We start from the raw sequence: 19969 nt of genomic DNA on the forward strand, positions 1-19969 counted from the left end.
TAGAGGGTAGAGAGCAGTAGAGGATAGAGAGCAGTAGAGGGTAGAGAGCAGTAGAGGGTAGAGAGCAGTAGAGGGTAGAGAGCAGTAGAGGATAGAGAGCAGTAGAGGATAGAGAGCAGTAGAGGGTAGAGAGCAGTAGAGGGTAGAGAGCAGTAGAGGATAGAGAGCAGTAGAGGTTTGAGGATAGAAAGCAGTAGAGGGCAGAGAGCAGTAGAGGGTAGAGAGCAGTAGAGGATAGAGAGCAGTAGAGGTTTGAGGATAGAAAGCAGTAGAGGGCAGAGAGCAGTAGAGGGTAGAGAGCAGTAGAGGATAGAGAGCAGTAGAGGATAGAGAACAGTAGAGGATAGAGAACAGTAGAGGATAGAGACCAGTAGAGGATAGAGAGCAGTAGAGGACAGAGAGCAGTAGAGGGTAGAGAGCAGTAGAGGGTAGAGAGCAGTAGAGGGCAGAGAGCAGTAGAGGGTAGAGAGCAGTAGAGGGCAGAGAGCAGTAGAGGGTAGAGAGCAGTAGAGGATAGAGAACAGTAGAGGATAGAGAACAGTAGAGGATAGAGACCAGTAGAGGATAGAGAGCAGTAGAGGACAGAGAGCAGTAGAGGATAGAGAGCAGTAGAGGGCAGAGAGCAGTAGAGGGTAGAGAGCAGTAGAGGATAGAGAGCAGTAGAGGATAGAGAACAGTAGAGGATAGAGAACAGTAGAGGATAGAGAGCAGTAGAGGATAGAGAGCAGTAGAGGACAGAGAGCAGTAGAGGGTAGAGAGCAGTAGAGGATAGAGAGCAGTAGAGGATAGAGAGCAGTAGAGGATAGAGAGCAGTAGAGGATAGAGAGCAGTAGAGGATAGAGAGCAGCAGAGGGTAGAGAGCAGTAGAGGGCAGAGAGCAGTAGAGGGTAGAGAGCAGTAGAGGATAGAGAGCAGTAGAGGGTAGAGAGCAGTAGAGGATAGAGAGCAGTAGAGGGTAGAGAGCAGTAGAGGATAGAGAGCAGTAGAGGGTAGAGAGCAGTAGAGGATTGAGGATAGAAAGCAGCAGAGGATAGAGAGCAGTAGAGGGTAGAGAGCAGTAGAGAGCAGTAGAGGATAGAGAGCAGTAGAGGGTAGAGAGCAGTAGAGGATAGAGAGCAGTAGAGGATAGAGAGCAGTAGAGGATAGAGAGCAGTAGAGGGATAGAGAGCAGTAGAGGGTAGAGAGCAGCAGAGGATAGAGAGCAGCAGAGGGTAGAGAGCAGTAGAGGGTAGAGAGCAGTAGAGGGTAGAGAGCAGTAGAGGATAGAGAGCAGTAGAGGGTAGAGAGCAGTAGAGGGTAGAGAGCAGTAGAGGGTAGAGAGCAGTAGAGGATAGAGAGCAGTAGAGGATAGAGAGCAGTAGAGGGTAGAGAGCAGTAGAGGGTAGAGAGCAGTAGAGGATAGAGAGCAGTAGAGGTTTGAGGATAGAAAGCAGTAGAGGGCAGAGAGCAGTAGAGGGTAGAGAGCAGTAGAGGATAGAGAGCAGTAGAGGTTTGAGGATAGAAAGCAGTAGAGGGCAGAGAGCAGTAGAGGGTAGAGAGCAGTAGAGGATAGAGAGCAGTAGAGGATAGAGAACAGTAGAGGATAGAGAACAGTAGAGGATAGAGACCAGTAGAGGATAGAGAGCAGTAGAGGACAGAGAGCAGTAGAGGGTAGAGAGCAGTAGAGGGTAGAGAGCAGTAGAGGGCAGAGAGCAGTAGAGGGTAGAGAGCAGTAGAGGGCAGAGAGCAGTAGAGGGTAGAGAGCAGTAGAGGATAGAGAACAGTAGAGGATAGAGAACAGTAGAGGATAGAGACCAGTAGAGGATAGAGAGCAGTAGAGGACAGAGAGCAGTAGAGGATAGAGAGCAGTAGAGGGCAGAGAGCAGTAGAGGGTAGAGAGCAGTAGAGGATAGAGAGCAGTAGAGGATAGAGAACAGTAGAGGATAGAGAACAGTAGAGGATAGAGAGCAGTAGAGGATAGAGAGCAGTAGAGGACAGAGAGCAGTAGAGGGTAGAGAGCAGTAGAGGATAGAGAGCAGTAGAGGATAGAGAGCAGTAGAGGATAGAGAGCAGTAGAGGATAGAGAGCAGTAGAGGATAGAGAACAGTAGAGGATAGAGAGTAGAAGAGAGCAGTAGAGGGTAGAGAGTAGAAGAGAGCAGTAGAGGATAGAGAGCAGTAGAGGACAGAGAGCAGTGGAGGATAGAGAGCAGTAGAGGATAGAGAGTAGTAGAGGGCAGTAGAGGGTAGAGAGTAGAAGAGAGCAGTAGAGGATAGAGAGCAGTAGAGGGTAGAGAGCAGTAGAGGACAGAGAGCAGTAGAGGATAGAGAGCAGTAGAGGGTAGAGAGTAGTAGAGGGCAGTAGAGTGTAGAGAGTAGAAGAGAGCAGTAGAGGGTAGAGAATATTACCTAGCTGCCATCTATTCCAGAATGGGCTGTCTGAATGGAACTTGTTCCTAGATCTATTGTCATAGATTTGTCACTTTCCCAGATTGTTCCTGAATAATATTGATCATTTGAGCACATTTGAGTTGAGATCACAGGTTCAAATTCAAACTGTTAGTGAAAATGTTATTTTCTCTCAAGGAACTGATGGATGTTGCATAGCATCTTTTGACATTTTTACACCCATTTCAACTAAAGTAAACTGTGTTTGCTTCAAATGTAGTGATGTTATACCCCACTGGCTCCATCAACCTGTTTAGTCTGTCACTTTCTGGTAGCTGTGGAGGAGCCAGGTCCAGTTTTCACATGTTCAGTATAGATCCTACCCTCTACTGCGTAGCTGGTGGTGGGAGGATTGGCCTGCTTTAGTCTCATCGCCCCATGTATTCATGCAGAGAACAGCAGCAGGTCTAATCCCAGCCGTCCCTGAACATGTCCCACCATCTGTCCATCCATCCGCTGTCTGGCCACACCGCTTCGTCCCTGCCGCCCTGACTCACTCTCACACTCCCGCCCTGACTCACTCCCACCACCTCACCCGGCTACAAACCGAACTGGAACATAGTGGATATGATTTATGCATACAGAGCCCAGGCAGGCAGGTTGTGAATCTGAATCTGTTGAGCCGGGGACCCAGGGAGAAGGGAGGTTCAGTAAATGTCACACCTTTGGAGGAAAATGTAGAACGCCAGGCATCTCAATATTTGGAGCGTGGGCTGTAATGAAAGGAATAGAAACGATCTGGAAAGGAGGCCACTGTCTGGATGGATAGGGATCAAGGGAGGGAACATAACATGGTCTGGGTCCAGAAGTCACCTTCTGGACCCAGTACAGGTGCATTAAAGCTGGGACCAAGAGACTGAAAAACAGATTCTATCTCAAGGCCATCGGACAGCCATCACTAACACAGAGAGGCTGCTGTCTACATACAGACTTGAAATCATTGGCCACTTTAATAAATGGATCACTAGTCACTTTAATAATGCCACTTTAATCATGTTTACATATCTTGCATTACTTATCTCATATGTGTATACTGTATTTTATACCATCTATTGCATCTTGCCTATGCCGCTCGGTCATTGCTCATCCATATATTTATATGTATATAATCAAATCAAATCTGATTTGTCACATGCGCCAAATACAACAGGTGCAGACCTTACAGTGAAATGCTTACTTACAAGTCCTTAACAATGCAGTTTTAAGAAATTACCCCCAAAAAGGTAAGAGAGAGGAATAACAAATAATTAAAGAGCAGTAGTAAATAACAATAGCGAGGCTATATGCAGGGGGTACCGGTACAGACTCAATGTGCTGGGCACCGGTGTCGAGGTAATTGAGGTAATATGTACATGTAGGTAGAGTTATTAAAATGGCTATGCATAGATAATAACAGAGAGTAGCAGCAGCATATGGGGGGGGGGGGGCAATGCAAATAGTCTGGGTAGCCATTTCATTAGCTGTTCAGGAGTCTTATGGCTTGGGGGTAGAAGCTGTTTAGAAGCCTCTTGGACCTAGACTTGGTGCTCCAGTACCACTTGCCGTGCAGTAGCAGAGAGAGCAGTTTATGACTTGGGTGGCTGGAGTCTTGGACAATTTTTAGGGCCTTCCTCTGACACCGCCTGGTATAGAGGTCCTGGATGGCAGGAAGCTTGGCCCCGGTGATGTACTGGGCCGTACGCACTACACTCTGTAGTGGCTTGTGGTCGGAGGCTGAGCAGTTGCCATACCAGGCAGTGATGCAACCAGTCGGGATGCTCTTGATGGTGCAGCTGTATAACCATTTGAGGATCTATATTCCATTCCTTTACTTAGATTTATGTGTATTAGCTAGTTGTTGTGGAATTATTAGATTACATGTTAGATATTGCTGCACTGTCGGAACTAGAAGCACAAGCATTTAGTTACACTCGCAATAACAACTGCTAATCATGTGTATGTGACCAATAACATTTTATTTGATTTGATCACCACCACCTTTCTCCCACAAAACCTTTCTCCTGAAGGCCTCGACTGAGTTGGGTCATAAATATTTCCATGTCCAATGATATTTGCAATTCACTACTGCACAGTGTAGAGAGCACCTTGTTTAATATCTAGCATTGTATTGCCTATATATCCTGCCAAATCCTGCCAACACCCTGATCCATCACCCTCATAAGAAGGTATAAATGGAGGTTACATTTATGTGTTACCCTTTAGGCCCATACATCAGGATTATGGCAATGAACAAAACCAAATGACTGTGAGCACAAATAGTAAATGGCATCCGCTGAAATTGAAATCACATGAATTATTACTGGTATGAGATGATCAACCCCCACCGCTGTTCTTATGTAGAGCGTCCCCTCTTCCCACCCCACTCCCAGCCCTCTCCTGTACTGATGGGTTTCAACCTGGAGCCACGGTGACGAGCCCAGGCCTGCCAGTGTCATCCTCCCTCCCTTCCTTCCTTCCTTCCTTCCTTCCTTCCTTCCTTCCTTCCTTCCTTCCTTCCTTCCTTCCTTCCTTCCTTCCTTCCTTCCTTCCTTCCTTCCTTCCTTCCTTCCTTCCTTCCTTCCTTCCTTCCTTCCTTCCTTCCTTCCTTCCTTCCTTCCTTCCTTCCTTCCTTCCTTCCTTCCTTCCTTCCTTCCTTCCTTCCTTCCTCCCTCCCTCCCTTCCTTCCCTCCTTCCCTCCTTCCCTCCTTCCCTCCTGCCAACACCCTGATCCATCACCCTCATAAGAAGGTATAAATGGAGGTTACATTTATGTGTTACCCTTTAGGCCCATACCTGGAGCCACGGTGACGAGCCCAGGCCTGCCAGTGTCACCCTCCCTTCCCCCTTCCTTCCTTCCTTCCTTCCTTCCTTCCTTGCACCAAGTTGCCTCAACCTCTCCATTGTGAAACCATGAATAAATCAGGCCACTCCAGGCTCTGACAAACTAGGTGTGGTCAGACAGACGTACCGTAGGTCATCCTTACCAGCCAGAGCAGGATGAACGGAAGGAAGGTCTCTGAAGAGGGGTACATTCTACCAGGAGGCATCAAGGGAGGATGTGTGACACCGCTGGCTGAACCTTGAGGGTAGTGCGTACGGCCCAGTACATCACCAGGGCCAAGCTTCCTGCAATCCAGGACCTCTATAACAGGTCGTGTCAGAGGAAGGCCCTAAAAATTATCAAAGACTCCAGATACCCTAGTCATAGACTGTTCTCTCTGCTACTGTACTGCAAGTGGTACTGGAGCGCTCAAGTCTAGGTCCAAGAGGCTTCTAAACAGCTTCTACCCCCAAGCCATAAGACTCCTGCACATCTAATCAAATGGCTACCCAGACTATTTGCATTGCCCCCCCCCCCCCCCCTTGTACACTGCTGCTACTCTCTGTTATTATCTATGCATAGTCACTTTAATAACTCTATCTACGTGTACATATTACCTCAATTACCTCAACTAACCGGTGCCCCCACAAATTGACTCTGTACCGGTACCGCCTGTATATAGCCTCGCTATTGTTATTTTACTGCTGCTCTTTAATAATGTTACTTTTATTTCTTTTTTTTTGTTGGTATTTTTCTTAAAACTGCATTGTTGGTTAAGGGTTTGTAAGTAAGCATTTCACTGTAAGGTCTACACCTGTTGTATTTGGTGCATGTGACAAATAAAAGACTCAAATGAGTCACATGGATGCCATGTTATTCATGGATGGTGTGATGTTGACGTTCTCACAACAATGTAGGTTTTCGGCTGTAGCTTATTGTAGCCAATACCTGATCAAAACATCCCTTACACAATGACCCGCCCCCCCAACCAATTACCTTCAGAAGTCACATAATTAGTTAAATAAAGTCCACCTGTGTGCAATCTAAGTGTCACATGATCTCAGTATATATACACCTGTTCTGAAAGGCCCCAGAGTCTGCACCACCACTAAGCAAGGGGCACCACCATGCAAGCGGCACCATGAAGACCAAGGAGCTCTCCAAACAGGTCAGGGACAAAGTTGTGGAGAAGTACAGATCAGAGTTGGGTTATAAAAAGATATCCAAAATTTTGAACATCCCACGGAGCACCATTAAATCCATTATTAAAAAAATTGAAAGAATATGGCACCTCAACAAACCTGCCCAGAGAGGGCCGCCCACCAAAACTCACAGACCAGGCAAGGAGGGCATTAATCAGAGAGGCAACAAAGAGATCAAAGATGACCCTGAAGGAGCTGCAAAGCTCCACAGCAGAGATTGGAGTATCTGTCCATAGGATCACTTTAAGCCATACACTCCACAGAGTTGGGCTTTACGGAAGAGTGGCCAGAAAAAAGTCATTGCTTAATTAAAGAAAAAAATGTGCAAACATGTTTGGTGTTCGCCAAAAGGCATGTGGGAGACTCCCCAAACATATGGAAGAAGGTACTCTGGTTAGATGAGACTAAAATTGAGCTTTTTGGCCATCAAGGAAAATGCTATGTCTGGCGCAAACCCAACACCTCTCATCACCCTGAGAACAACATCCACACAGTGAAGCATGGTGGTGGCAGCATTATGCTGTGGGGATGTTTTTCATCGGCAGGGACTGGGAAACTGGTCAGAATTGAAGGAATGATGGATGGCGCTAAATACAGGGATATTCTTGTGGGAAACCTGTTTCAGTCTTCAAGAGATTTGAGACTGGGACAGAGGTTCACCTTCCAGCAGGACAATGACCCTAAGCATACTGCTAAAGCAACACCCGAGTGGTTTAAGGGGAAACATTTAAATGTATTGGAATGGCCTAGTCAAAGCCCAGACCTTAATCCAATTGAGAATCTGTGGTATGACTTAAAGATTGCTGTACACCAGCGGAACCCATCCTACTTGAAGAAGCTGAAGCGGTTTTGCCTTGAAGAATGGGCAAGAATCCCAGTGGCTAGATGTGCCAAGCACAGCCTTCTGGTTTAAATATTCACTCCCAGATGGAAGCAGAGACATCAGTTGACATTCTGTAGTCACGCCACTTTGAAACACACATCCATCATCTCCCCCGAAGCTGTCACATTAGCAGAGAGCTAAACAGGTGGTGCCAACGGGTGCCAACCATCAGGTGCCAAGGTGCCAGTGGGGGAAGGATTGAGGTCATATTTGTTTAATTGCCTCTGTGGTCGTGGCAGGTGGAGTTACCTTGATTTATTACAGTCCTGACCTGGGAGAGAGTTCTGTTACTCAGCAATGTAATGTAATTATCATGTTTCAGGTAAGACCCAAGTGCAGACTGTGTTGAAGTAACAATGTTTAGTACAACAACAGGGGCAGGCAAACGACAGGTCAAGGCAGGCAGGGGTCGGTAATCCAGAGGTGGGGCAAAGGCACCAGACGGCAGGCAGGCTCAGGGTCAGGGGCAGGCAGAGTGGTCAGGCAGGCGGGCTCAGAGTCAGGACAGGCAATGGTCAAAACCAGGAGAGCGAGAAAAGAGAGACTGGGGAAATGCAGGAGATGAGAAACAAAACACTGGTTGACTTGACAAACAAGACGAACTGGCAACAGACAAACAGAGAACGCAGGTATAAGTACCCAGAGGATAATGGGGAAGATGGGAGACACCTGGAAGGGGTGGAGATGAGCATAAGGACAGGTGAAACAGATCAGGGCGTGACAGTCATTTGTGGTAATTGACAATTTTAAACCAAGCTGCGAAGTCGCTGAAATGATTGGACAGAATTAATATTGGAAATGAGTTTATTCTAATGGTTCGGCAGGGATGTTTGATGTTCTCACCTTGCAGCTCACAGGATATAGGTGGACAGTAAAACAACAGCACTGATAATCTTGTCATAAACTTGACAAATTGATTTTCAGTAATGGAGGTATGGCCTTACTAAATATATGCCAATAAAAAAAACTGTCAAGTCGTCAAATCTGTTACATGTATTTGATCATGAAAACTAGATGATCCATGCACTACGCTAGCCTGTACGACCCTGTAGAACCAGAGCCTTTGATTATAATATTCCCCTTCTGTAACATGCTTGCTGTTCTGGTATATTTACCCATTTGTTTTGGCGAGTTCAATACCCACTGTATTGATCCATGCAGGGCTCCATTATGGTTGTATTTAATATAGCTTTACAGATCTCTCTTCCAGCCATCCTTCACAACCTCTTTGTTCTTCAAGAGCCATGATTCATCCTCATGCCCAGGCTGCCTCTGCAGCAGATATTCTAACAGAAGCCTGTAAAGACTAAGGGGAGTTGGAAACGTAGGGATGAGAGGTCTTCACGGGACTGAATCATACACAACTCATCAGAAGGCCTCCACTGTAGATGTGATGATGAGCAAATAGGGTGGCATAATTAGATGTTAAGATGATGGTAAGATCACTCAGAGACCATGCAGGCTGTTGAGAGGGGAAGAGATGTTTAAAATCCTTGAGTCACATCTTGTGTAACAGGTTCCTTCAATGAACAGGGATTAACATGTTTGCTGTTAACTCTATGGCTGAGGAGACAGAGAGAGAGAGACATCTTGAACATCTTGTTCGCTTAAGGACCATGTATTTTATGTATTTTCTGTGCCTAAGGAAATAATGGTGCCTACTGCAGAGCAATTTTCACTTGGCACTTTACTACGTTTAATGTTGTGGTTGCGGAAACAGGAGGCAAGCATAATGTCCGGAGGAAACAGCATAATGGAGGTCTGGCTGCTAAAAGCCTAATTTTTCCTGTTTTTTTCACAGTTTAAGTTGGATGCAGTAATTGCCTGAGACAGCAGATGAGTTGATTCAGAGGAAAGCATTTCTCTGACACCGAGGTCAATAAAGTCCCCCAATCACTTTGTTGCATTTGGATTCACCAAATAGCTTGCTTGTCAATGTACTGTGCCAGGCTCAGCATTTCCTTCTCGATCGCAATTCCAATGATCCTCTCTCAGTTTAGTAATCCAGTAGTAAACAAGTCACTCCTGCTTAGCGCCAGTGTGTTCAATAAGGCTTGATCGTTTTAGTCCCACTATTTACATCTCCATTCTCTGTCATCAGAGTAGAGCCCTTCACTCCATGTAGGTTTAAAATGATACTCAGTGTCTATTGTATAAGAAACCTGCTCACCATCCACCACATGAATGGCCTCATAGTGTTTCTGTGTGGAGAGGGATAGCAGTCTGCAGTACGGCAGCAGCACTCTGGGATTTTACCACTGAGGCTGCTCACACAGCCACCCACTGGGCACAGACGTCAATTCAACGTCTATTCCACGTTGGTTCAACATCATTTCATTGGATTGACGTGGAAACAACTGTCACGACTCAGGATATGACCCAGATGCAGACACAGGAGGCGGATGGTTCAGTTCTCAGATCATTTATTGTAACACGGTGGGCAGGCAAAGGGCAAGTCAAGGACAGGCAGAAGTTCGTAGCCAGGTCAGAGTCCAACAGGTACAGGATGGCAGGCAGGTTCAGGCTCAGGCTCAGGACAGGCGGAATGGTCAGAACCGGGAGGACTAGAAAACAGAAACTAGAGCTACCGGAAAATGGGAAAACACGCAGATAAGACTTGACAAGACAACACAAACTGGCAACAGACCAACCGAAACGCAGGTATAAGGACACAGGGGATAATGGGGGGAAATGGGGGACACCTGGTGAGGGGTGGAGATAAGCACAAGATAGGTGAAACAGATCGGGGTGTGACAACAACGTTTTTTTCAACCAGTGTGTGCCCAGTGGGCAGGCATTAAAACACCACATTATCAACATCGCAATATCTCCCGCTTGGTCTGTTGCATAATGCATGAGAGGGAACATTAGTAGCGGGCCGGAGGCTGCCTCTGCCTCGCCTCACTCCTTAATAGATCGTTCAGAAGGCTGCCTCTGCCTCCCCTCACTCCTTAATAGATTGTTCATAAGGCTGCCTCTGCCTCTGCCTCACTCCTTAATAGATCGTTCAGAAGGCTCCCTCTGCCTCTGCCTCACTCCTTATTAGATCGTTCATAAGGCTGCCTCTGCCTCTGCCTCACTCCTTAATAGATCGTTCAGAAGGCTGCCTCTGCCTCTGCCTCACTCCTTATTAGATCGTTCATAAGGCTGCCTCTGCCTCTGCCTCACTCCTTAATAGATCGTTCAGAAGGCTGCCTCTGCCTCACTCCTTAATAGATCGTTCAGGAGGCTGCCTCTGCCTCACCTCACTCCTTAATAGATCATTCATAAGGCTGCCTCTGCCTCACCTCACTCCTTAATAGATCATTCATAAGGCTGCCTCTGCCTCACCTCACTCCTTAATATTTTGTTCACAAGGCTGCCTCTGCCTCTGCCTCACTCCTTAATAGATCGTTCAGGAGGCTGCCTCGCCTCACTCCTTAATAGATCATTCATAAGGCTGCCTCTGCCTCACCTCACTCCTTAATAGATCGTTCATAAGGCTGCCTCTGCCTCTGCCTCACTCCTTAATAGATCGTTCAGGAGGCTGCCTCGCCTCACTCCTTAATAGATCGTTCAGGAGGCTGCCTCGCCTCACTCCTTAATAGATCGTTCAGGAGGCTGCCTCGCCTCACTCCTTAATAGATCGTTCATAAGGCTGCCTCTGCTTCGCCTCACTTCTTAATAGATCGTTCAGGAGGCTGCCTCGCCTCACTCCTTAATAGATCGTTCATAAGGCTGCCTCTGCTTCGCCTCACTCTTTAATACACCGTTCAGGAGGCTGCCTCGCCTCACTCCTTAATACATTGTTCAGAATGCCTCTGGTTTTTCCCCCAATGAACCACTGAGCAGTGGCGTTGGTCAATAACTCAGACCCGAGGCTGGGCCACTGGAGGACGTGTTCCAGGCACTCACCAGCCCCTCGCCCAATTACCATTAATGACTTGTTCAACCTGCCAGCCCATTAGTCATACACTCACAACCCCAACTGCAATTTCAGACACAATTTGAGCTGCGAGCGGTGGCATTGTAACTCATTGTTGCTGAGTGCTTCTGTACAGTGTTGTGGACATGGGAACAGAAAGGAGTTGAGACGTGGGTTGGGTACAGATGGTATAAAAAGGTTTCCATGTTTCACACTTTCTATGAACCATTTACGATTTATGTCAAGCAACGCTGACTGAATATGTGCTGAGGGGGGAACTTGGGAATGTAAATTAAACCAAAAAATTGTGACATTGTATTCGTACTATATGAGAGATCAGCTGCAGTGTAAACCAGCGGTCAAATGGCAGTGGGTCATATTCATTGAAAAATTCAGAAATCCTTGCTGTAAAAGTGTTTATCATGATTCTGATCTTATCTGACTCTGCACTTATAACCAAGGCAATGTGGGGATATCTACTCTCTCTGCCCCACATCCAAGGATCATGTTATGTAGGCTAGTGTGTGTCCGTGTGCCAGTGATTCCAGTAAAGGCAGATTCCACAACAGCGTTCCCATCATGCAAACCTAGTTTTAGCTACCGTAAATTCCGGGCTATAAGCCGCAACTTTTTTCCCACGCTTTGAACATCGCGGCTTAAACAATGACGCGGCTAATATATGGATTTTTCCCGCTTTCAAATTTTTTTTCTCCAAAAAAACACATTCTGTGACGTGCTCAGTTTTTTGGCGGCATGAAGCTTTCATTAGACCAATAAAATTGCCGAACGGGTTAAGGTCAAACAACTTTTTTGTTTACTGTTTAGATTAAATCTGGCGTTCTCAAACTTCCCATCATTCTGATTACGGTAGTCATTTTGTTACCCTCATCATGGCAAAGACACGGAGAAATGCATATGATGCAGCTTTCAAGTTGAAGGTGATTGATCTGGCTGTTGGAAAAGGAAATAGAGCTGCTGCACGGGAGCTTGGTCTTAATGAGTCGATGATAAGACGTTGGAAACAGCAGCGTGAGGAATTGACTCAGTGCAAAAAGACAACTAAAGCTTACTGCTAATTTTTTGTTACAAGCCGTGTTTCGTTAAAGCCTATTTATTTTTGTTACAAGCCGTGTTTCGTTAAAGCCTGTGTAAAGTTCATTTGTTTCAATGTACCGGTAGGCACCTGCGGCTTATAGACATGTGCGGCTTATTTATGTTCAAAATAATATATATTTTTTAATTTAGTGGGTGCGGCTTATATTCAGGTGCGCTTAATAGTCCGGAAATTACGGTAGTCCTTTTCCTGGCCCCTTAAAGAACGAGACATGTCATCTGCTAGGTCCATTCCAGTGTTAATCCCCGTTTTCAACACACTTTAAACAGTACATCATGGTGAGTCATGCATGTGGGAACCATGATTTACTGTATGTAGACAAATGCTGTCCATCTGTATGGTTTTCATACAGATTAATTCATTTTCATAATGTTCTTTGATGACAACCATGGGTGTGTTAATACGGTACATTGGAAATGATTTATCATTTTATCCAAAATGTTAGCTTCAAAGTGTTCATTTAAAATGAGGAGGAGAGAGCAATGCTTTGTTATGCACACCATTTAGTTGTTCTATATATTTCTGCACTAAAGATAAACTGTGAAGCGCAGACAGTTTGTAACATAATTGAGCCATTGGAGAGTTTTCCATTAGGTTTCAGTGGTAGAGTGAAAAGTTTTTTGCTGGTGCAGCAGCAATGAAGCAGAGGAGTCAAAGCAGGGACAGAGCCTTCCCTCTTATCCCAAGGACACATTCACACCCCGGCTCCCACAGGCAGACTGGGAAACTAGAGTGAGATTCCCTGGGCCCTCAGTGCTTTTATGAGTTTGTATCGGATTCTTCCGAGGTGTTGTGTCTTGGAGCAGTGCCAAAGTCTTTGATTTGCTCTGGACAAATCCAGGGAGAGAGGCTTGGGAAACGGTTTACTTCTTGGCTTTCCCTTCCACACAGAGTGCTGGCCAGGGAATCCTTCACTATTGATTGTTGTAGGGGGTATGCCAACACCGCCCCTCCTATTACCTAACAGCCTCCCAGGGGACTGGCAGAGCTGCCTCTAAACAGAGTCTCATCCTATATAGAGTGGCCCTATTTAGAGAACATATAGAACCACTCTAACTAGATGGCTGGTCCAGTCTAGCAGTGGGCTGCTGCTCTCCCTTGGCTGTTGTTTCTGAGAAGATATTGCTCACAAAGATATCCACAGGCTTTTGAGCTCACGGTCCGATTCGGCCAGGCAGGAGACTGTTATGCAGTCTTTTGGAAGTAGACTTTACATTGGGTATATATGGACTAGATTTCTGCTTATTCTTAGTAACAGAAAAATAACGTCTCTGCTCCAATGGACTCAGTTGGTGTAGAAAGTTTATTTATTTATTTTTTATTTCACCTTTATTTAACCAGGTAGGCTAGTTGAGAACAAGTTCTCATTTGCAACTGTGACCTGGCCAAGAGAAACCATAGCAGTTCGACACATACACAACACAGAGTTACATATGTAATAAACAAAACATACAGTCAATAATACAGTAGAAAAAAAGAAAACAAAAAGTGTATATACAGTGAGTGCAAATGAGTTAAGATAAGGGAGGTAAGGCAATAAATAGGTCATGGTGGCGAAGTAATTACAATTTAGCAATTAAACACTGGAATGGTAGATGTGCAGAAGATGAAGGTGCAAGTAGAGATACTGGGGTGCAAAGGAGTAAGATAAATAAATAAATACAGTATGGGGATGAGGTAGGTATATAGATGGGCTGTTTACAGATGGGCTATGTACAGCTGCAGTTATCTGTGAGCTGCTCTGACAGCTGGTGCTTAAAGCTAGTGAGGGAGATATGAGTCTCCAGCTTCAGTGATTTTTGCAGTTTGTTCCAGTCATTGGCAGCAGAGAACCGGAAGGAAAGGTGGCCAAAGGAGGAATTGGCTTTGGGGGTGACCAGTGAGATATACCTGCTGAAGCGCGTGCTACGTGTGGGTGCTGCTAGGATGTCAATTCTATATTAATTGATCATTTCATCAATTACTTTACTCATCAATTTGCTCTGAATTAAGTAAGAGTTGGCAAGTTATTGGCAGCAGTAGATCACCCATCACTCATTAGCAGAAGTGTTACTTAAGATGAAGCAACTAACCCTGCCCTTGTCGTAGGAGAGGTCAGATTTGTGTAATGCTTAAAGTAATTTAGCATTATTTGTCACCAGATCTGTTAATCTCAGCTCTATTTAAAGTCTCTAATGCGTTGTAATCTGCACCTCCCTACAGATTAGTCTATAATCTCCAGATAGCCGTAAATAACATATACTGTAGGTACTGGCCCGGCCATTTCTAGTCTCCTTCCTCACTGTGGCAGTATTTATAGAAAGGCCGTTAGTACTCTGTCAAGGAGGTCCCAGAATGAGAAATACAATAGGCTTTCGCAAATGATTTTATTTTCCACTGTCTCTTTTCTGCCCCTGTGCATCTCTCTCTCTCTCTCCTCAGAGCATCCCCATGCAGGCCTTATGTAACCTCAGACAAATCCACAGGCCGTATCCTGAACAGACAGCCGACAGCACACTCTACTGCGCGCCTCTCCTCTCTCTCTCTCTCTCTCTCTCTCTCTCTCTCTCTCTCTCTCTCTCTCTCTCTCTCTCTCTCTCTCTCTCTCTCTCTCTCTCTCTCTCTCTCTCTCTCTCAGCCAGGGTCAAGGGTCATCTATTATCACCTCCAGTTACCCTCCTCCTCTAAGTGCTTCCCATGTCAGTGAGTGTCTTCTACCTCCTCCTTCCTCTCTCTCTCTCCTGGATGATAGCAGTGCGAGTGGAGAGGAGAACGAGAGGAGGAGGAAAGACGGGGGCTTCCCCAGGGAAAACTCCCAAGAGACTCTGCATAGAGCATAGGTAATGGATGGTGATGATGGGAGAAGTCTGCACAGCTTTCAAGTTGAAAAAGGGGGAAAGTGAGATGAGCAGATTGCAGAATCTGAGAAGAATCCACCGTCGCTGCGTCAAGAGGAGCTGTGATGAGTGTAATGGAATGTAAACCAAACATACGTGATGACGGTCGCTAGTCGATGGTGACTCTGTCTTAACTGACTCGCTCCTGTTCTGCCGCGTGAGTCAACAGAGTGAATGACAGGTAGAAACAAGGATTCATGTGATTCCTCGATGAAAGCGCACCTAATCAGTCACTTGTCTGACATCATTTCATCGCAAATGATGCTAGACTGACTGTTACACTCTCCCTAAATAGGACACAAGACATTGAGTGTTTGCCACTGCTTTGTTGACTGGATCTGTCAATGCCTCGGTAAAGAACTAACAAACCACTAAAGGGGAGCTCTGTCAACTTTCCCAGAACTCTCCAGTATATCTTGCTATGGAAATCAGAATGCTATATTGATGAGAATGTATGAAAGTTTAAAATTCTATGAAGTAACCACAAAGCATTTAAATTGTTCACCATTAAATATTTTCTCTTAATGTGACGTTGTCGTGGAAATATTCAGTCAATAATATTTCTCAAATACCAGAGCCTGTGAGTTCAAATAGACTTTATTACAAAGTAATATAAGCCAAGCTGGTTCATGACGCAACTGCCTTTCCTTCCTTGACACATACTTTTTATACAGTTTTCATCCTTACGTCACACACATAGTAACTCCTCTTTATGTTAATGATTCATCCCCTCTGGCATTTAGCCATCATTATCTTTTTGCCTTGCACTAATTTTAGCTTGGTTTCACATTAGGCCATGGATTCCATTGGTGGCGTAACCACAGCAGCAGTAAACATTAGGCCATAGCAATGGTACAAAAATAAACAGACATGCCCACTCCCAAGACAGGTGCATGTCTAATGGTGCCTAATGACCTAGACACACATATAGAGTGCACTTATTCTGCTGACTACTCTAAGATGTATAATGGGCACAAATGTACTGGAAAATTCCCATTAACGTTGGTCAAACTTGGTGCTAATCAGTGGTTAAATTCAGCAGGAGCTACCCAGAGCCGGAGCTCCTGCACCTTGGGTCAAAGAGAGAGCCAAGCAGAGCCGAGCTCCAGCAACTTACAGTTCCAGAAAGGAAGATAGGATAAAAGTATTTACCCTGACCTAAACGTCATCTTGACATAAGCCGAACGATAGCCTTATGTTCAACCCTGGCTCAATCCGTAGCCTAACCCCTCCAAATACGTCTCCGCCACATCCAAATTCCCTATTAGTAAGTATTACAACAACTTTTGCTCTGTTCCACTTTGCAGTGGAAACACAAGCGTTAGTCATGTTACCCAGATATGTCCCGTGTGCTCTTTCCTGTTTCTAAAATAGACACAATCAAAGCCGTTCTCCTCTCTCTGTTGGTATGAGTCAACTAATTAAATGTTCTGTGTTGAATCACAGTACTTAATACGAATGTAATGTGAGTTCTTTCATACCCCATCAAAATAATCAAGATGTAAACAAGTGGATTGATCCTACCAAGCCTGTAGGGTTGTGTCTGTGTTTTCTGCTGATACTAGTCTCCTCAAGGACATTAAATAATTGTTGTTGTTCGTGTGTGTGACGCATGCGTTCATGTGTGTGCCTGTGTGTGGCGTGTGTGCGTACCTGTGTGCATTAGCCTGTCTGAGTGTTGGATTGTGTTCTGACTACTCATGTGTATGTTTGTACACTAGCTTTTTTTTTTTTACGTTTTGGCCTTCTCCACTGGCATTCTCCAGTTTCTAATTAGCTATTGCCTTGTTTGTCTGTTTCTTCAGTACATAAGTATCAATTCTGTCCAGTCTACTTTTTTTCAAACTCCTTAGAGAGTAACAAGCACAACACTAATGTTTTACAAAATCAGATTCCCTTTAAACCACCTTGAAACACTACAACAATGTGCCATTTGTTTAAATAATTATATTAATCAGGCATTACTTCCATTCATTTAGACTTCGCAGAGCTCTACAGGGTAATGTTTTGGAAGGATCATTTAAGTTGACTCCCTTCTGTGGGATCTGCCTGTCTGACTTGATTTGCTTCTTTTCCAGCCTTAATTTAGGAATTGATCTGTACAGTTGCTGAGGGAGGAGCATGTTAGTAAGTGTGTAATAATCTGGGTGAGGCTGTTAGTGTGTGAGAGAGAGGAGCTCTGCAGTGTCTCCCTGCAGCAAGCAGGTCCTGGATAATTGGCAGAGGCAGTCAATATGACTAATTCAGTAGCAGGACCCACTTCATTATCAGTGGGAGACCTGATGTGTCCTCCTGGCCACTGAGAAAGAAAAAGGCAGAGTTTCCCTGCCTTTCTTCTACATCTTTAATTCACAGCATGATCTCTCTCTATCCCCCTGCTGCTCCGAAAGTGTGATGCCTGGTGTATGTCTCTCTGTGGCTTCTTTCAGGTTGTGTTGGGGAGAGTGGCTAAAGGATGATGGATGACGGGGTGGGGTGAGAGGGACTTCCTGAAGATTTAAGGAAAGATAACGTTGCATAAAATCCTCAGCAACTACCAAATATTGACCTCATGATTTGCACATGAGTGTGATTGTGCATATGAACTGTAAACTGCAAAAAACAGACTTCATCCCCATTAGTTCATACTACTTAAAAAACAGCCTAAAAAGTTATGCCCACCTGCTTAAAGTGAGGTTGTACTGTACTCTAGTCACCACTTCCTGGGCATACGTCACCAGTGAAAAATGGATGTCATGCTTTTCCCAAAATGCTGACTAAGAGGCTGTACTAAAGACCACTGAATACCAAAACATCCAGCAGCCGTGGCCTTTGACTAGCCTCCCCCTCCCACCTCTAGTTGTATCTACTGATGTAGCGCTGGGACAGGGCTGGCCTCCCCCTCCCACCTCTAGTTGTATCTACTGATGTAGTGCTGGGACAGGGCTGGCCTCCCCCTCCCACCTCTAGTTGTATCTGCTGATGTAGTGCTGGGACAGGGCTGGCCTCCCCCTCCCACCTCTAGTTGTATCTACTGATGTAGTGCTGGGACAGGGCTGGACTCCCCCTCCCACCTCTAGATGTATCTACTGATGTAGTGCTGGGACAGGGCTGGCCTCCCCCTCCCACCTCTAGCTGTATCTACTGATGTAGTGCTGGGACAGGGCTGGCCTCCCCCTCCAACCTCTAGCTGTATCTACTGATGTAGTGCTGGGACAGGGCTGGACTCCCCCTCCCACCTCTAGTTGTATCTACTGATGTAGTGCTGGGACAGGGCTGGCCTCCCCCTCTCACCTCTAATTGTATCTACTGATGTAGTGCTGGGACAGGGCTGGACTCCCCTCCCACATCTAACTGTATCTACTGATGTAGTGCTGGGACAGGGCTGGCCTCCCCCTCCCACCTGTAGTTGTATCTACTGATGTAGTGCTGGGACAGGGCTGGCCTCCCCCTCCCACCTCTAGTTGTATCTACTGATGTAGTGCTGGGACAGGGCTGGCATCCCCATCCCACCTCTAGTTGTATCTACTGATGTAGTGCTGGGACAGGGCTGGCCTCCCCCTCCCACCTCTAGTTGTATCTACTGATGTGGTGCTGGGACAGGGCTGGACTCCCCTCCCACCTCTAGTTGTATCTACTGATGTAGTGCTGGGACAGGGCTGGACTCCCCCTCCCACCTCTTGATGTATCTACTGATGTAGTGCTGGGACAGGGCTGGCCTCCCCCTCCCACCTCTAGTTGTATCTACTGATGTAGCACCAGGTCAGGGCTGGCCTCCCCCTCCCACCTCTAGTTGTATCTACTGATGTAGCACCAGGACAGGGCTGGCCTCCCCCTCCCACCTCTAGTTGTATCTACTGATGTAGCACCAGGACAGGGCTGGCCTCCCCCTCCCACCTCTAGTTGTATCTACTGATGTAGCACCAGGTCAGGGCTGGACTCCCCCTCCCACCTCAGTTGTATCTACTGATGTAGTGCTGGGACAGGGCTGGCCTCCCCCTCCCACCTCTAGTTGTATCTACTGATGTAGTGCTGGGACAGGGCTGGACTCCCCTGGACTCCCCCTCCCACCTCTAGTTGTATCTACTGATGTAGCACCAGGACAGGGCTGGCCTCCCCCTCCCACCTCTAGTTGTATCTACTGATGTAGCACCAGGACAGGGCTGGCCTCCCCCTCCCACCTCTAGTTGTATCTACTGATGTAGCACCAGGACAGGGCTGGCCTCCCCCTCCCACCTCTAGTTGTATCTACTGATGTAGCACCAGGTCAGGGCTGGACTCCCCCTCCCACCTCTAGTTGTATCTACTGATGTAGTGCTGGGACAGGGCTGGACTCCCCCTCCCACCTCTAGTTGTATCTACTGATGTAGCACCAGGTCAGGGCTGGACTCCCCCTCCCACCTCTAGTTGTATCTACTGATGTAGCACCAGGTCAGGGCTGGACTCCCCCTCCCACCTCAGTTGTATCTACTGATGTAGTGCTGGGACAGGGCTGGCCTCCCCCTCCCACCTCTAGTTGTATCTACTGATGTAGTGCTGGGACAGGGCTGGCCTCCCCCTCCCACCTCTAGTTGTATCTACTGATGTAGTGCTGGGACAGGGCTGGCCTCCCCCTCCCACCTCTAGTTGTATCTACTGATGTAGTGCTGGGACAGGGCTGGACTCCCCCTCCTACCTCTAGTTGTATCTACTGATGTAGTGCTGGGACAGGGCTGGCCTCCCCCTCCCACCTCTAGTTGTATCTACTGATGTAGTGCTGGGACAGGGCTGGACTCCCCCTCCCAC

The sequence above is a fragment of the Salmo salar genome, chromosome 03 (genome assembly GCF_965601325.2).
Source record: "Salmo salar chromosome 03, fSalSal1, whole genome shotgun sequence".
NCBI lineage: Eukaryota > Metazoa > Chordata > Actinopteri > Salmoniformes > Salmonidae > Salmo > Salmo salar.